Below are 17,750 nucleotides of genomic sequence, written 5' to 3'. Positions count from 1 at the left end.
CTCCAGCTGTCTGAAAATGAGCATTGCAGCCCGCCTAAATAAAAATGATGGCTTTGCCTATAAGTTTGCTACAAACCAGTGACAGTAAGACAGTGGAGATCAGTGTAACCAACCAGAGCTCCAGTTTTTCATTCCCATAAGAGTAATAGCTACTTCTTTCAAACAGGAACATGTATAAGGTACCATTTCTCTTTGCGTGTGTGTGTGTGTGTGTGTGCGTGCGCGCGTGTGTGTCTTTTTACAGCCACACCCATGGCATATGGAAATTCTCAGGCTAGGGGTTAAGTCGGAGCCATAGCCCCTGGCCTACACCACAGCCACGTCAGATCCAAGCCACATCTGAAACCTATGCCACAGCTTATGGCAATGCCGGATCCTTAACCCGCTGAGCAAGGCCAGGATCAAACCCGCGTCCTTATGGATTCTACCTAGGTTCTTAACCTGCTGAGCCACAACAGGAACTCTCAAGGTACCATTTCTAAGCAACCTGAGCCAGGCTGGTGATAAGAACCTCAGTTTTGGGGTGTTTCTCAAACGATGTTTTGGGAGTTTTTTTAGGGCCGCACCTGTGGCATATGGAAGTTCCCAGGCTAGGGGGCAAATTGGAGCTGCAGCTGCCAGCCTATACACCAGAGCCACAGCAATGCAGGATCCAAGCCACATATGCGACCTACATCACAACTCATGGCAATGTCGGATCCTTAACCCATTGAGCAAGACCAGGGATCAAATGGATGCTAGCCAGGTTCTTGACCCACTGAGCCACAACGGGAACTCCTCAAATGATGTTTTTTAATTGGTGCTGATTCCAACTTAAGGCACTTTCCCTCCCTTCATTCTCTAGTTACAGCTTTCTCTAGCAAAGACCATGCATTCCCTTGAGAAACAGCAGCAGGAGTTCCCTGATGGCCTAGTGGTTAAGGATTTGGCATTGTCACCGCTGTGGTTCAGGTTCAATCCATCCCTCAGGCTCAGCCAAATAAATAGATTAAAGAGATGTATGGGCTTTGGGGAAAAAAAAGAAAACAGCACTGTATCAGTTCTTCAAGAGAAGCTTCAAAAGCAACGAACTGGAGGTTAGTTATACATAAGGAGCACCGTCCAAGGTTCAGATCTGTGGAAGCCAGTAAGAAAATGTAAGGGCTGGGGCTTTAACCATTCTGTACAGACTGGGCTCAGTGGCAGGAGCTGACATTAAAAACGCAAAGATGGAGTTCCGCCTGTGGTGCAGCAGGTTAAAGATCTGGCATTGCCAAAACTGGCATAGGCTGCAGATGCAGCTCAGATTTGATCCCCTGGCCCAAGAACTTCCAAATGTGGCCAAAAATAAGGGGAAAAAAAAAAAAATCAGGTAGCTATCACTACACATCTATTAGAATGGCTATAATTAAAAATGGTAATAATACCCGATGACAGGATGAGGAGAAACTAGATCATTCATACCTTCTAGTAGCTACTGATTATACTACAAAATAGATGAAGCTAAGACACATTCTAAGTGAAAATGGGCAGACACAAAGAACTACATACTCTATCCTGTTTACATGAACTATGTAGAGAAGGCGAATCTAGAGAGACAGAGTAGTGATTGCCTGGGACTGGGGGTAAGAGCAACAATTAATGGGCTCATGGGATCTTACTGGAGTGATGGAAATATTCTAAAACTGGATCACGGTGATGACTGTACAGCTCAGTAAATTTCCCAAATATCACTGAATTGTACGTTTTAATGTATTTTATATGTAAGTTGTACCTTGATAGAGTTTAAGATAAATGAGACATCTTCCCCAAAAATGTTTAACTGTGCAAAACAAAGCAGCAACTACTCTAGCAGCTACTAAAGTACCAGACTGTTAAATCCACATCATGTCAAAAGCACCATTATTAACAATAATTGAGTTTATAGGCACGCTACCTTCCCATCAGTGAGCTCCACTCCTCAGGGGGTTACTTGCTGGGGTTAGTCTCCTTTTCAGCTAGGAGGGTCATGGAACAGTCTTCTCCATGGGACTGGCCTTGTTAACCAAAGACACAAAAGACTATGTAAACCAGGAGTTCCCATTGTGGCTCAGCAGGTTAAGAACCCAACTGATGTCCATAAGGATGCAGGTTTGGTCCCTGGCCTCACTCAGTGGGTTAAGGATAAGTGTTGCCATGAGCTGCAGTGTAGGTCAAAGATGTGGCTAGGATCCAGTGTTGCTGTGGCTGTGGTGTAGGCTGGCAGCCACAGCTCTGATTTGCCCCCTAGCCTGGGAACTTCCATATGCCACGGGTACGGCCCTAAAAAGACAAAAAAAAAAACAAAAACACTAAACCAGAGGCCAGCATGTTCAGAATGATCAGTTCCTTCTCTCTGCTTGGGAAGTCTCTGTGGCAAGCTGAGCTGAATGAGGTCTGGGAAGCATAGGCTCTACAGGAAATGCTTGGCTGGGTCTCTTCATGATCAGCCTCAAATAGCTGCAACTGCCTGCAGAATCCATTTTCATTCTGATATACCTGGCACTGCGAGATCTTAGAAATCTTATAGGCCCTTTCACAACTCAGTTTTCCCACCTGTAAAATAATAACGGCTTCATAGTCATGAGGGTAGAATATAGAAAGCACCTCACAAAGTGCCTGGCCGTAGCGAGTGCTCACCTGCTCACAGATATTGTCACCATTCCAGCAGACTGGCAGCCCCAGTGACCACCAGCAAATCCGGAGGAAGCAATCAAAACACACTCAAATACTTCTGCTCTTGCTTGTTCTGTTCTCCAGGCTCTGGGCCAACTACCCCACTTCCGTTAATTAGTCTTTCTTGCGCAGGTACAAAGTTTCCACTTCCTCACATTCCCATATAGTTCAGCCTCAAAGAGGCTACATCTAAATAGAAAATTTTATCATTTTCCAGTGGGTCTGCATCCTGAATGCCCTTTTTGTGTTTCTACAAATGCCACCCAATGAGGCAGAGCCCACTGCCTTCCTTAGAAGCTGAAACACCAATTCTTGCTTTCTCAGGCTCCCTGGCACCTAGGGCTCAGATATAGGACCTAGGCATTGACAACCAAACATCTATACCTGCTTTGAGATCTGCATTAGGACACCACAGAACAGGGACCACTCCATGGAAATGGGGGGCAGCAATGGCCAATGGCCAGCATTGGTGCTATCAGGCTGGTTGGGGTGTCCCAGGCACTGGCAGTAGAGGCCACATCTTCACAGGACCAGTTCTATGATATTATTTTTGGCATTGCTTCTGGCTCTATAACCTCTGAGCCTAAATAATTTTGTGGCCCTTCCAGGGACTCTGAGCTATTCAACATGCACTAATAAATTTCTTTTCTTCTTGAATTAGCTAGAATTGATTTCTGTCTAATAAATTGGTACGGGAAGTAGTTGCCAGCAGCAAACCCTCCGGGAAATGGAGTAAACTAGATTAGATCCTGGGTCTGGTTAGGGCAGAAAGCAGTGAAAAAACCAGCGGGTACTAGGGGATGGGACTTTATCAGACCATGAATACCACAGTGAAACAGTTCATCAGATTATCATCTGCTATGGACAGAACTGTTTCCCCAAAATTCTTGCATTTAAGTCCCAACCCACTGTTTGGCTGTATCTGGAAACAATAGGAGACAATTACTTGAGGTCATAAGGTGAGGCCTTGATCTGACAGCATTAGTTCCTGGGAGTTCCCATCATGGCTCAACAGAAATGAAAATAATGAGTATCCATGAGGACTCAGGTTCGATCCCTGGCCTTGCTGAGTGGGTTAAGGATCCAGCATTGCCGTGAGCTGTAGACAAGGCTCGGATTTAGTGTTGCTGTGTTACAGCTCCGATTCGACTCCTAGCCTGGGAACCTCCATATGCCACAGGAGCGGCCCTAAAAAGACAAAAAAAAAAAAGAAAAAAGAATTAATGTCCTTATAAGACAAAACACCAGAGAACCTGTAAACTCTCTCTCCACTTGCACTGACTGAGGAAAGGTCACGTAAGGACAGCAAGAAGGTGGCCACCTATAAGCCAGAAAGAAAGGCCTCACCAGAAAACAGGTCAGCTGACAGAAAAACACGTAAGCGTGAGGCTTCCTCAGTGATCCTGAGAACCGGGATGGTTTTCTTCCTCCTTCTCACAGGACAAGGATTTCTTCTTTTTCTTTCCCCACCTCTTTGATCTTCACCTGTACTCCGGGGTGAAAGGTTGCTCTCCTTCCCAAGAAGCTACTGCTTTGGTTATGCAGGGGAGGTGGAGCAGGCAGGGCTTGGATCTTTTCTACAGCGGCAGCCTCTAGCTCCCCGCTCCCCGCAGCCGGCACTGCCAAGAAAGCCGCATCTCTGGTCTCCACCTGCACCCAGGCTGCCTCAGGAGCGCCCCCTGGAGGACCACGTAGAAGTGCCCTGGGCCCTCAGGCAGCTTTTCTTTAGATTTCAGGCCATTTGGTTACTTCAGTTTTCTGATAGGCTCAAGAGAAATTATGATTTTCTGGATTCTCTGCCTCTTCTTGCTAAACTGGGAACCACCCTCTTCAAAGCTTTCTGCACATTCTGTGCAGAAGGCAGAAGCTCGAAGCTTTTAGATTTAAAATAATCAGACAAACTCAACTTCAGTTAGGGCAGTTAAGTCACTCTATATGACAACTCGGGGATTTTGTGTTTGAATTTTTTTTTCTATTGAAGTCACTAGAATCAATCCTGAAAAACAAAGACACTGACAGAATTGCAATTTCTTGAATATTCTGAGATATAGGACTTTATGAACTTCTGATATACTTATCCTTAAGACTTTCTGTCCAATTTGTTACCTGTTGCTTCATGCAGTCCTTTTCAGAATTAAAAAGTGTTCTTCACTCAGCTGTGAGTAAAGCTAGATGACAAATTTCGGTGTAGTCTTTCTTGAACACTAATATAGAAAGATTAATTTTGATAATAAATTTGGAGAAGATTCAAAAATAAAAGTTGCAGAGTTCCTGTTGTGGCGCAGCAGTAACCAGCCTGACTAGTGGCTATGACCCCTAGACTGGGAACGTCCTCATGCTGTGGGTGCGGCCCTAAAAAAAAAAAAAAAAAAAGACCAAATAAATGGAATGTGAACTTGGAATAGATATCAGGAATTCACGATGGTAGTATCTGTCAGCTACTGCTTCATGACCAGCTACAGATAAAAGGATTGCAGCAAGGAGCCCGTTTCTTGATATATGCTTTAATAACATCTGTATGTTTAATCTACTTTCCACTTTTTTCTTCTGTACTATTTTATATACAATATGTTTGAACTTTTTTTTTTTTTTTTTGCTTTTGCTTTTTAGGGCCAAGGCATATGGAAGTTCCCAGGCTAGGGGTCAAATCAGAGCTACAGCTGCTGGCCTATGCCACACACACAGCAAAGCAGGATCCGAGCCGCATCTGCAACCTACACCACAGTTCACAACAATGCCAGATCCTCAGCCCACTGAGCAAGTCCAGGGATCAAACCCACATCCTCATAGATAATAGTCACTGCATCACAATGGAAACTCCTCAAGAGAATTTTTTAAATGATTTAATCTGAAAAAATGAAAATACAATATAGTAAAATGTGTGAGATATAACTAAAGCAGTACTTTATATTTTTTCTTAGATACGCACTAAGTGCTTACACTAGGAATAAAAAAAAAGGGAGTTCCCACTATGGTGCAGTGGGTTAAGGATCTGCCATTGCCACAGCTGTGGCACAGGTCACGGCTGTAGCCTGGATTCGATCCCTGGCTTGGAAACTTCCATGCTGCAGTGCAGTCAAAAAAATAAAAAATAAAAATACCTAAAATCAGGAATTGAAGCTTCCACCTTATGAAAAACGAGCAAACTAAATATAAGGCAAAAAGAAGTAAACATTAAAGATTAGAGCAAAACTAGGCAAGTTCCCACCTTGGCACAGCAGAAACGAATCCCACTAGGAACTATGAGGTTGCGGGTTCGATCCCTGGCCTCCCTCAGTGGGCTAAGGATCCGGCGTTGCCATGAGCTGTGATGTAGGTCACAGATGCAGCTCAGATCTGGTGTGGCTGTGGCTGTGGTGTAGGCCGGTGGCTACAGCTCCAATTAGACCCCTAGTCTGGGATACTCCGTATACCGTGGGTGCGGCCCTAAAAAAACAAAAGACAAAAACAAAAAAACAAAAAAACTAGAGGAAAATTAATGAACATGAAAAAAGAAAAATAGAAAAATTTAAGGAAGAAATAATACTAATGTTACATACTGTTTTCAAGAAAATGGTAGAACTCTCTAAAGTCATTTTATGAGGCCACCATTAGCAAAACCAAAGGCATTACAAGAAAACTACAGGCCAATAGCCATTATGAACATAGATGCAAAAATCCTTGACAAAATATTAGCAAAGTGAATCCAGTATTATATAAAAAGAACAATATATCATGACCAAGTGGGGTTCATTCCAAGAATGCAATGCAACACACCAAGTAGGAAAAGCCAAATGATTATCTCAATAAACGTAGAAAATGCCTTGTAACAAAATTCAACATCAGTTAACTGATAGTAGAAGGAAATTCCCCTAACCTAATAAAGAACATCTATTTTAAAAACCTATAGCTAACTAATTAATGGTTAAAGGCTAAAGGCTTTGCCCTAAGATTGGGAAAAATTCTCTCTCAGCACTCATGTTCAGCATCGCATTGGAGGTGTTAGCCAGAACAATTAGACAAAAAATAGATGGATAGAGACAGATTGGAAGAAGGAAAGGAGGATACAGGAGTACAGGTTGAAAATGAAGTAAAACTATCTCTATTCACAGATCACATGATTGTCAACATAAAAAAGGATAACTACCAAATAAGGAGAGACTCTGGGAGTTCCTTTTGTGGCGCAGTGGTTAACGAATCCAACTAGGAACCATGAGGTTGCGGATTCGATCCCTGGCCTCCATCAGTGGGTTAAGGACCTGGCGTTGCCATGAGCTGTGGTGTAAGTTGCAGACGAGGCTCAGATCCCGTGTTGCTATGGCTGTGGTGTAGGCCGGCAGCTACAGCTCCGATTCGACCCCTAGCCTTGGAACCTCCATATGCTGTGGGAAGTGGCCCTAGAAAATGCAAAAAGCCAAAAAAAAAAAAAAAAAAAAGAGAGAGAGAGAGAGAGACTCTGTGGTAAACAGGGAATAGTCAAACTTCAATTTTTTTTATGACAATTCTAAGAATTAGGACATGGTGGGAGTTCCCGTGGTGGCTCATTGGTAATGAACCCAGCTGGTATCCATGAGGACTTGGGTTCAATCCCTGGCCTCGCCCAGTGGGTTAAAGATCCAGCGTTGCTATGAGCTGTGGTGTGTGCAGGTTGCAGATGCAGCTCGGATCTGGTGCTGCTGTGGCTGTGGTGTAGGCCAGCAGCTACAGCTCTGATTCGACTCCTAGCCTGGTAACTTCCATATACCTCAGGTGCAGCCCTAAAAAGACAAAAAAAAAAAAAAAAAAAAAAAAAATTAGGGCATGGTTCAAGAAGGTGGGGAGAGGGTCAATTAGTAAAATTGAATTAGATTAGGAAATAGTTTCATAGCATTAAAAGTCTACATGTTGTCCAAATAACTTTTGAGTCTTAAACAGAATAATAATAAGACAAATCAGATGGAAAAAATCAAGGGATTAGTCTTGTAAAAGCTTTAGAACTTGGATAGTCAGTTATGATTACAGCTTCCTTCTTGGGATGGGTTCCCTAGGCAGTTTGTGGTGGTAAAATGTGTGACAGATCATGGTGGTCTTGTACGTATTACAAGGAATGCTTTGGGTCTCCCTTCAATTCTATCAGGACAAAAATAGATCTGAAAGAGAATCAATTTTTTTTCACTACATGATAATTTTAAATTTAATATTTTTTGTTGATGCTGCTTTTTTAATTTGTTGTGGGATTTTTTTTTTTTTTTTTTTTTTTTTTTTGGCTGCTCCTGTGGCACTTGGAAATTCCTGGACCAGGGATCAAACCCTTGCCACAGTAGCAACCTGAGCCACAGCAGTGACAACCACTGAGCCACCAGGGAGCTGCCCATTTTTTTTTTTTTTTTTCATCTGCATTCAGGCAGCTGCAGCAAAGCCAGATGCTTTAACTCACTGCACCAGGTCAGGGACTGACTGTACCTGCATCTTCACAGCAATCTGAACCACTGCAGTTGGATTCTTAACCCACTCACTGCCAGGGAATGAATCAGAGCCACAGCAGTGACCATGCCAAGTTCTTGACCACTAGGCCATTGGGGAATTCCTCTTATTTTCTTAAAGATCTTTTTTATCCCACCACACACGCAGCAGGTGTACGTTCCTGGGCCAGGGATCGAACCCAAATCACAGCAGCAACCAGAGCCACTGCAGTGACAGTAACAGATCCTTAACCCAATGCACAAGGGAAATCCTTAAAGATCCTTTTGTCATAGCATCTTGTTACTGTTGTACACATGCAAAGAACTCTTCAATGTCAATTAAAAATAGATTTCTGTTTTAGCCATGTTTCTGTTAAAAACATTGGTTTCCTCCAGGTTTTTCCTTTTCATCTTGGTTTCTTTCATGTTGAAGGTATTTCTCAGTTTTTTGTTCATTTGTTTGTTTTCTCCTGTTTTTCGGGCCACACCCTTAGCATATGGAAGTTCCTAAGCTAGGCGTTGAATTGGAGCTGTAGCTGCTGGCCTACACCACAGCCACAGCAATGCGGGATCCAAGCTCCATCTGAGACCTACACCACAGCTCGTGGTGACCAGATCCTTAACCCAGCAAGGCCAGGGGTCAAACCTGAGTCCTCATGGATCCTAGTCATGTTTGTTACTGCTGAGCCATGATGAGAATTCCCTCATACTTTTGTTTTGTTTTGTTTTTGTTCTGTTTTTTTTTTTCCCCTCAAATTGTTTATCTTAGGGGTTTTTTTTGCATATGGTTAAGAGTAAGGTACTGAAAGATGGATTAAGAGTACTAAAGGGGGAGTTCCTGCCGTGGCTCAATGGTTAACGAATCTGACTAGGATGCATGAGGTTGTAGGTTCGATCCCTGGCCTCACTCAGTGGGTTAAGGATCTGGCATTGCCGTGAGCTGTGGTGTAGTTCACAGACACGGCTTGGATCCCACATTGCTGTGGCTGTGGTATAGGCCGGCAGCTACAGCTCCGATTAGACCTGTAGCCTGGGAACCTCCATATACCAAGGGTGAGGCCCTAGAAAAGGCAAAAAGAGAGCAAAAAAAAAAAAAAAAAAAAAGTACTATAGGGAGTTTCCGTCCTGGCTCAGGGATAAGGAACTCAACTAGTATCCATGAGGACATGGGTTCAATCTCTGGCCTCACTCAGTGGGTTAAAGGACCCCAGTGTTGCTGTGAGCTGTGGTGTAGGTCACAGACTTGGCTCGAATCCCATGTGGCTGAGGCTGTGGCATGGGCAGCAGCTGCAGCTCCAATTCTACCCCTAGCCTGGGACCTTCCATATGCTGCAGATGAAGCACTAAAAAGACAAAAAATAAATAAATAAATAACAGGAAGAAAGAAAAAGAAAGAAAGAAAGAGAGAGAGAGGGAGGGAGGGAGGGAAGGAAGGAAAGAAAGAAAAGCCACAAAGAAAAAAGTACTATAAGTATAGTTTATTGGCTAACAGTCTTTTTCTTTAAGGTAAACACGTAGAGTGGGGACAGAGTTATGTATCTCCATTTTCCTTTCATTTCCCTTTGTTAGCCTGTTACCTGACTTACACCTTCACACAATGCTTAGGTCATTCAAAGCCCATACCCCTCCACAGTTCAAAGCTCTCGGCATTCTAGGACTTCCCGTGTGGCTCCCAGCATAACGACTCGGCATTGCTTCTACAAAGCTTTCTGCATTCTAACTAGGTGGTGGTTTTTTCCATACGTAGCTTTAGTTCACACCTGTTTTCTACCTCACAGTGTTTTTGTTTTTATTTTGGCTTTTTGCCATTTCTTGGGCCGCTCCCGAGGCATATGGAGGTTCCCAGGCTAGGGGTCGCATTGGAGCCGTAGCCACTGGCCTACACCAGAGTCACAGCAACGCCAGATCCGAGCCGTGTCTGCAACCTACACCACAGCTCACGGCAACGCCGGATCGTTAACCCACTGAGCAAGGGCAGGGACCGAACCCGCAACCTCATGGTTCCTAGTCGGATTCGTTAACCACTGCGCCACGACGGGAACTCCCCTACCTCTTTTTTTTTTTTTGGTTGTCTTATTAGGGCTGCACCTGCAGTATATGGAGGTTCCCAGGCTAGAGAACCGGAGCTGTAGCCACTGGCCTACACCACAGCCATAGCAACACCGGATCCAAGCCTCGTCTGCAACCTATACCACAGCTCATGGCAATGCCGGATCCTTAACCCACTGAAAGAGGCCAGGGATCGAACCTGCAACCTCATGGTTCCTAGTCAGATTCATTTCTGCTGCGCCACAATGGGAACTCTGGTTATTCTTAGTCAAGTTAAAGTAGCATTCTAATTTTCTAAGAAACAATTAAGACTACAAAATGGAAGTGAACAAGGGACCTGAACAGAGAGGAATACCAACATAATTTAACTTTTGAAAAGATGCTCAGTCACAAATTTTAACTTAAACCCATATCACTTTTACCTCCACATTCATATTTTTAAAGAATACTTACATTCAACAAGAGTTCTGGGCCATTTCATGTATGTTAATGATAATACTTATCAGCACATTATCATGGGAAAATATATGGCAATTAAAAAAAACTTCTAGAGATTGTCCTTAAGGACAAATGCATATAAAGAGGTTCTATGTGACACTATTTTTTGTTTTATCAAAGTAATATATACAGATTTTAAGTCCACTATTACTAAAAGATTTTTAAAAATACACGATTGTTAAAGGTTGCAGAGTTTTGTTTTGGGGTGACAGAAATGGTCTAAAATTGGTTGTGCTAATGGAGGCACAACTCTCGTGAATATACTAAAAGCCAGTGATTTCACAAGGATGGTTCAACATATGCAAATTAATCAACATCATACACCATGTTAACACCAAAGCAAAGTCAAAAGCCACATGATCGTCTCAAGAGAGGCAGAAAAAGCATTTGACAAAATCCAAAATCCATTCATGATAAAAACTTCTTACAAAAGTGGATATTGAGGGAACATACCTTAACATAAGAACCATTTATGAAAAAAGCCACAGCAAATATAATACTAAATAGAAAAAAGATGTAAGCCTTCCCACTAAAATTTGAAACAAGACAAGGATGTCCACTCTCAGCACTTTTATTCAACATAGTATCGGAAGTCATAGCAACAGCAATCAGACAAACAAAAGAAATAAAGGTATCTGAATTGGAAGAGGCAAAATTGTCACTCTGTGCAGATAACATGATGCTATATATCGAAAACCCTAAGGACTCCACACAAAAACTATTCGAACTGATCAACGAATTCAGCAAAGTAGCAGGATACAAGATTAACATTCAGAAATCTGTATTTCATGGACTTCCCATGTGGCTCACAACAAATCTGTATACTAACAATGAAATATTAGAAAAGGAATATAAAAATACAATACCATGGGAGTTCCCATCATGGCTCAGATTCGCATCTGACTAGCATCCATGAGGACATAGGTTTATCCCTGGCCTCACTTAGTGGGCTAAAGATCTGGCATTGCTGTGATCTGTGGTGTAGGTGGCGGATGTGGCTTGGAGGCTTGGATCTGGCATTGCTGTGGCTGTAGTGTAGGCCGGCAGCTACAGCTTGAACTGGACCCCTAGCCTGGGAACTTCCATGTGCCACAGGTGTAGCCCTAAAAAGACAAAAACAGGAGTTCCCGTCATGGCACAGTGGTTAACGAATCCGACTAGGAACCATGAGGTTGCGGGTTCGGTCCCTGCCCTTGCTCAGTGGGTTAACGATCCGGCGTTGCCGTGAGCTGTGGCGTAGGTTGCAGATGCGGCTCGGATCCCACATTGCTGTGGCTCTGGCGTAGGCCGGAGACTACAGCTCCGATTCGACCCCTAGCCTGGGAACCTCCATATGCCGCGGGAGAAGCCCAAGAAATAGCAAAAAGACAAAAAAAAAAAGACAAAAACAAAACAAAACAAAAGCAAACCAATATCTTTTAAAATCTCACCCCCAAAAATTAAATACCTAGGAATAAACCTGACTAAGGAGGTGAAACACTTATATGCTGAGAACTATAGAACATTAATCAGAGAAATTAAAGAGGATTCAAAGAAATGGAAAGATAGTCCATGCTCCTGGATTTGAAGAATTAATATCATTAAAACGGCCATACTACCCAAAGCACTATAGATTAAATGCAATCCCTATCAACTTACCCATGACATTTTTCACAGAACTAGAACAAACAATCCAAAAATTTATATGGAATCATAACACTGAATTGCCAAAGCAAGCCTGAGGACCAAAAACCAAGCGGGAGGCATAGCTCTTCCAGACTTCAGGCAATATTATAAAGCAGGAGTAATCAAGACAGTGTGGAACTGGTACCAAAACAGACTTACAGAGCAATGGAACAGAATAGAGAACCCAGAAATAAACCGAGACACCTACGGTCAATTATCTTTAACAAAGGAGGCAAGAATATAAAATGGGAAAAAGACAGTCTTTTCAGCAAATGGTGCTGGGAAAAATGGACAGCCGCATGGAAATCAATGAAACTGGAACACATCCTCACACCATGCACAAAAATAAACTCAAAATGGCTTAAAGACTTAAACATAAGACAAGACACCATCAAAATCCTAGATGAGAACATAAGCAAAACATTCTCTGACATCAACCATACAAATGTTTTCTTAAGTCAATCTTTCAAAGCAATAGAAATAAAAAGAAAAATAAACCAATGGAACCTAATCAAACTTACAAGATTTTGCACAGCAAAGGAAACCATAAAAAAACAAAAAGACAATCTACAGAATGGGAGCAAATGATTTCAAATGATGCAACCGACAAGGGCTTAATCTTCAAAATATACAACAACGCATACAACCTAACAGCAAAAATTAAACAACACAATTGAAAAATGGGCAGGGAATTCCCGTCACGGCGCAGCAGAAATGAACCTGAGTAGCATCCATGTGGATGCAGGTTTGATCCCTGGCCTTGCTCAGTGGGTTAAGGATCTGGCGTTGCTGTGAGCCATGGTGTAGGTTGCAGATGCAGCTCGGATTCCAGCACTGCTATGGCTATGGTGTAGGCCAGCAGCTATAGCTCTGATTTGACCCCTAGCCTGGGAACCTCCACATGCTGCAGGTGTGGCCTTAAAAAGACCAGGAAAAAAAAAAAAAAGAAAAGAAAAATGGGCAGAAGACCTGAATAGACATTTCTCCCAAGAAGACACACAGATGGCCAACAGGCACATGAAAACATGCTCAACACCACTAATTATTAGAGAAATGCAAATCAAAACTACAATGAGGTATCACTTCACACCAGTCAGAATGGCCATCATTAGTAAGTCTACAAATGGAGCTTCCACCATGGCACAATGGGAGCATCAGGATGGATTCGATCCCCAGCCTGGCACAGTGGCCTAAGGCTCTGGCATTGCCACAGATGTGGCTTAGTTCGTGGCTATTGCTCGGATCTGATCCCTGGCCCAGGAGATTCATATGCAGTGGGGTAGCCAAAAAATAGTAAGTCTACAAATAACAAATGCTGAAGAGGGTGTGGAGAAAAAGGGAACCTTCCTACACTGTTGGTAAGAATGTAAACTGGTACAGCCACTATGGAAAACAGCATGGAGGTACCTTAGAAAACTAAATATAGAACTACCATATGAACTAGAAATCCCATTTCTGGGCATATATCTGGACAAAACTTTCACTGAAAAAGATACACACACTCCTATGTTCATTGCAGCACCATCCACAATAGCCAAGAAATGGAATCAACCTAAATGTCCATCAACAGATAAATGCATTAAGAAGATATGGTACATATACACAATGGAATACTACTCAGCCATAAAAAGAACAAAATAATGCCATTTGCAGCAACATGGATGGAACTAGGTTCTCATACAAAATAAAGTAAATCAGAAAGAGAAAGACATATACCATATTGTCATTTACATCTGGAATCTAATATATGGCACAAATGAACCTATCTACAGAATAGAAACAAACTCATGGACTTGGAGAACAGACTTGTGGTAGCCAAGGGGAAGAGGGAGGGAGTGGGATGGACTGGGAGTTTGGGGTTAATAGATGCAAACTATTGCCTTTGGAGTGGCTAAGCAATGAGATCCTGCTGTATAGCACAGGGAACTACAGTCACTTGTGATGGAACTGATGGAACATGACTGAGGATAACGTGAGAAAAAGAATGTTCCACTGAGGCACAACAGGAACTACCTGCCCATTTTTCAATTGTGTTATTTTTTTGTTGTTGAGTTGTATGAGTTGTTTGTATATTTTGAAGATAAACCCTTGTTGGCTGCATTGTTTGAAACTGGGTCACTTTGCTGTACAGCAGAAATTGACAGAACATTGTAAATAAAATATAATAAAACAATTTTTAAAAAGTCTATTATTATTATTATTATTATTATTTGCTTTTTAGGGCCACGCCACTGGCATATGGAGGTTCCCAGGGTAAGAGTCAAATCGGAGTTATAGCTGCAGGTCTCCACCACAGCCACAGCAATGACGAATCTGAGTCTAGTCTGCGACCTACACCACAGCTCACAGCAATGCCGGAAACTTAACCCACTGAGCAAGGCCAGGAATTGAACCTGCGTCCTCATGGATGCTAGTCCAATTTGTTAACTACTGAGCCACAACAGGAACTCCCAAAAAAACACTGATTTTTAAATGGGTAAATATGGAATATGAATTATATCTTAATAAACCTGTTAAAAATACATATATGGACAAGAGATATTGACACACATATCCCAATTCATTCTTAAAAAAATTTATTCTTCGGGAGTTCCCGTCGTGGCGCAGTGGTTAACGAATCCGACTAGGAACCACGAGGTTGCGGGTTCGGTCCCTCCCCTTGCTCAGTGGGTTAACGATCTGGTGTTGCCGTGAGCTGTGGTGTAGGTTGCAGACACGGCTCGGATCCCGCGTTGCTGTGGCTCTGGCGTAGGGCGGTGGCTACAGCTCCGATTGGACCCCTAGCCTGGGAACCTCCATATGCCTCGGGAGCGGCCCAAGAAATAGCAACAAAAACAACAACAAAAAGACAAAAGATAAAAAAAAAAAAAAAAAAAATTTATTCTTCGAAGGCAAACATTTCAAAATAATATGCTTATACTGCTACATTTGTATTCACTGGCATAAAACAATATACTTCTAAAGGTAGACAAGGGGTTCCCATTGTGGCTAAGAACCTGACATAGTCTCATTGAAGATGCGGGTTTGATCCCTGGCCTTGCTCATTGGATTAAGGATCCAGAATTGCTGCAAGCTTTGGCGTAGCTCCAGTTCGGCTAGGCCTGGGGAACTTCCATATGTTATAGGTGGGGCCCTAAAAAGATAAAATAAATAAATTAATAAAGGTAGACAAGTACTTAGCTCTTACACGGGTCCATCCTTACTTCCATTCATTTCTTATTATTTGGCAATTCTGGCAAAAGACTTTACATTATGACAGTATAGTTACTGATCACCTAATGAGAAAACTTTGAATGTCTAACATCTTGGTTTTCCTATTTAATTTTCTGAGTACTTATTATTACCAATTCTTTCCTTGTACTGCAATTAATCCCAATCTAATTCCCCACATGCTAAAATATATCAGAAAATCTCTCAATTCTCTTCTTTCATTTTATTGATTTTCCCTTGGACTATTCCTCCTTCTGGTCTTCTGTGTACTGAAATGGCTGCTCCAGGCTGTTGCACACCTGGCATTCTGGATTTCTCTTCACCCAGTCCAGAAATAACCAGCTGCTGTGTTGTCTCTCCCATCTTTCTTTTGTGTGGCTTACTCCTCCATTTTGGTGGATCATTCAAGTACTTCCCACAAATAGGGACAAAGGAAGACAAAAAAATTTTGAGAACTTGAATATATAAAATTATATTTTACACTGATACCTGAGCTGGGAATAGAATCCTTAGTTAGGAAGTTCCCATTGTGGCTCACTGAAAACGAATCTGACAGATATGAGGATGCTGGTTTGATCCCTGGCCTCGCTCAGTGGATGAAGGATGTGGTGTTGCCGTGAACTGTGATGTAGGTCGCAGACACGGCTCAGATCCTGCGCTGCCATAGCTGTGGTACAGGCCAGCAGCTACAGCACTGATTCAGCCCCTAGCCTGGGAACCTTCATATACTGCGGGGACAGCCCTGTAGAAAAAAAAGCCCCCCCCCAAAAAAAAAATCCTTAATTAGAAAAATCCATCTTATTTTTAAATTTTTCCTACACTCCTTAACTTCAAATGTTTTAGCTAATTTTTATTTATTTAGGTCTTTTATCTTTTTAGAGCTGCACCCGAGGCATATGGAGGTTCCAGAGCTAGGGGTCCAATTGAAGCTGCAGCTTTTGTCGGCCTATGCCATAGTGACAGCAACACAGGATCCGAGCCACATCTGCAATCTACACCACAGATCACAGCAACGCTGGCTCCTTAACCCACTGAGCAAGGCCAGGGATAGAACCTTCGTCCTCAGGGATGCCAGTCAGATTTGTTTCCACTGAGCCATGATGGGAACTCCTGTTTTAGCTGATTTTTTAAAAAATCATGGATGAAGGAGTTTCTGTTGTGGCTCAGGGGGTTAAGAACCCAACTAGTATCCACAAAGATGGGAGTTTGATCCCTGGTCCTGCTCAGTGGGTCAAGGATCAGGTGGAGTTGAGAGCTACAGTGTAGGTTCACAGATGTGGCTCAGATCCTGTGTTGCTGAGGCTGGGTGTAAACTGGCAGCTACAGCTCTGATTTAATCCCTGGCCTGGGAATTTCCATATACTGCAGGTGCAGCCCTAAAACAAAACAAAACAAAACAAAAAAACCCCTGTGGATGAAAAAGCATGGAACATTTCACAAGTTTGCATGTCATTCTTGCACAGGAAGCACACTAATCTTCACCGCATTGTTCAATTTTAGTACATGTGCTGCTGAAGTGAGCACTGTTTTAACAATTTTTTTTCTTTTTAGGGCCGCACTTGTGGCACATGGAATTTCCCAGGCTAGGGGTTGAATAGGAGCTATAGCTGCCACCCTCCACCACAGCCATGGCAACTCACGGCAACGCTGGATCCTTAACCCGCTAAGGAAGGCCAGGGATTGAACCCCAGTCCTCATGGATACTAGTAGGGTTTGTTACTGCTGAGCCATAATGGGAACTCCCTATAAAAATCAACTTCGTTTTTCTCATGGATACAATTTATCTTTGAAAATAGATGCACTTACAGGTTTTCTTCTCCCTGTATTGATCCTGTTTGGTCTTGGTCATTAGTGCTGAGTCACTCTTCAAAAATCTGGTGATTTTTGAATTTCTTTATACTTTGAAATTCACTGGGTGGGGGACTCAGCTTTCTCATTGGAAAATCTTCAGATGTCTGAATCCCTTTAAAGGTCTTTTGCCTGGACCACCAGTTTCTATAGAAAATGATCCTCCCTCCTTTTTCTCCAAGACTTAACTGTCACCACTGAAGGAAGTAATATGCCAAGTATACAGAATTTTATTTTCACTTCCCATCTTTGAGTGCTATCTCTGTCTGAAGACTTGTTTCAAATTCACAAGACAGTAATTCTTCAGTAGTTCGAAGATAGTAAACTATCTACATATCTAACAGGGTAGAAAGGAAGAAAGACTTTCAGTCAACCCCACTTTCAGCC

General features: G+C 42.6%; 1 non-coding gene across 1 annotated transcript; it reads right to left on the bottom strand.

Annotated features, from left to right (window-relative positions):
* Positions 1 to 16,933: 16,933 nt before the first annotated feature.
* LOC146400398 (U6 spliceosomal RNA) lies at positions 16,934 to 17,039 on the bottom strand. The gene has a single exon (XR_014813926.1). It is a non-coding gene; the product is annotated as a U6 spliceosomal RNA (small nuclear RNA).
* Positions 17,040 to 17,750: the final 711 nt, after the last annotated feature.

This window comes from Sus scrofa, chromosome 8 (genome assembly GCF_054392235.1).
Source record: "Sus scrofa isolate SSC_HxYL_T2T_F1_AM1 chromosome 8, Sscrofa_HxYL_maternal_Yorkshire_Landrace_v2.0, whole genome shotgun sequence".
NCBI classification, from domain to species: domain Eukaryota; kingdom Metazoa; phylum Chordata; class Mammalia; order Artiodactyla; family Suidae; genus Sus; species Sus scrofa.
Note: the sequence above shows the minus strand (reverse complement) of the source record. Positions and strands in the feature narration are given on the sequence as shown.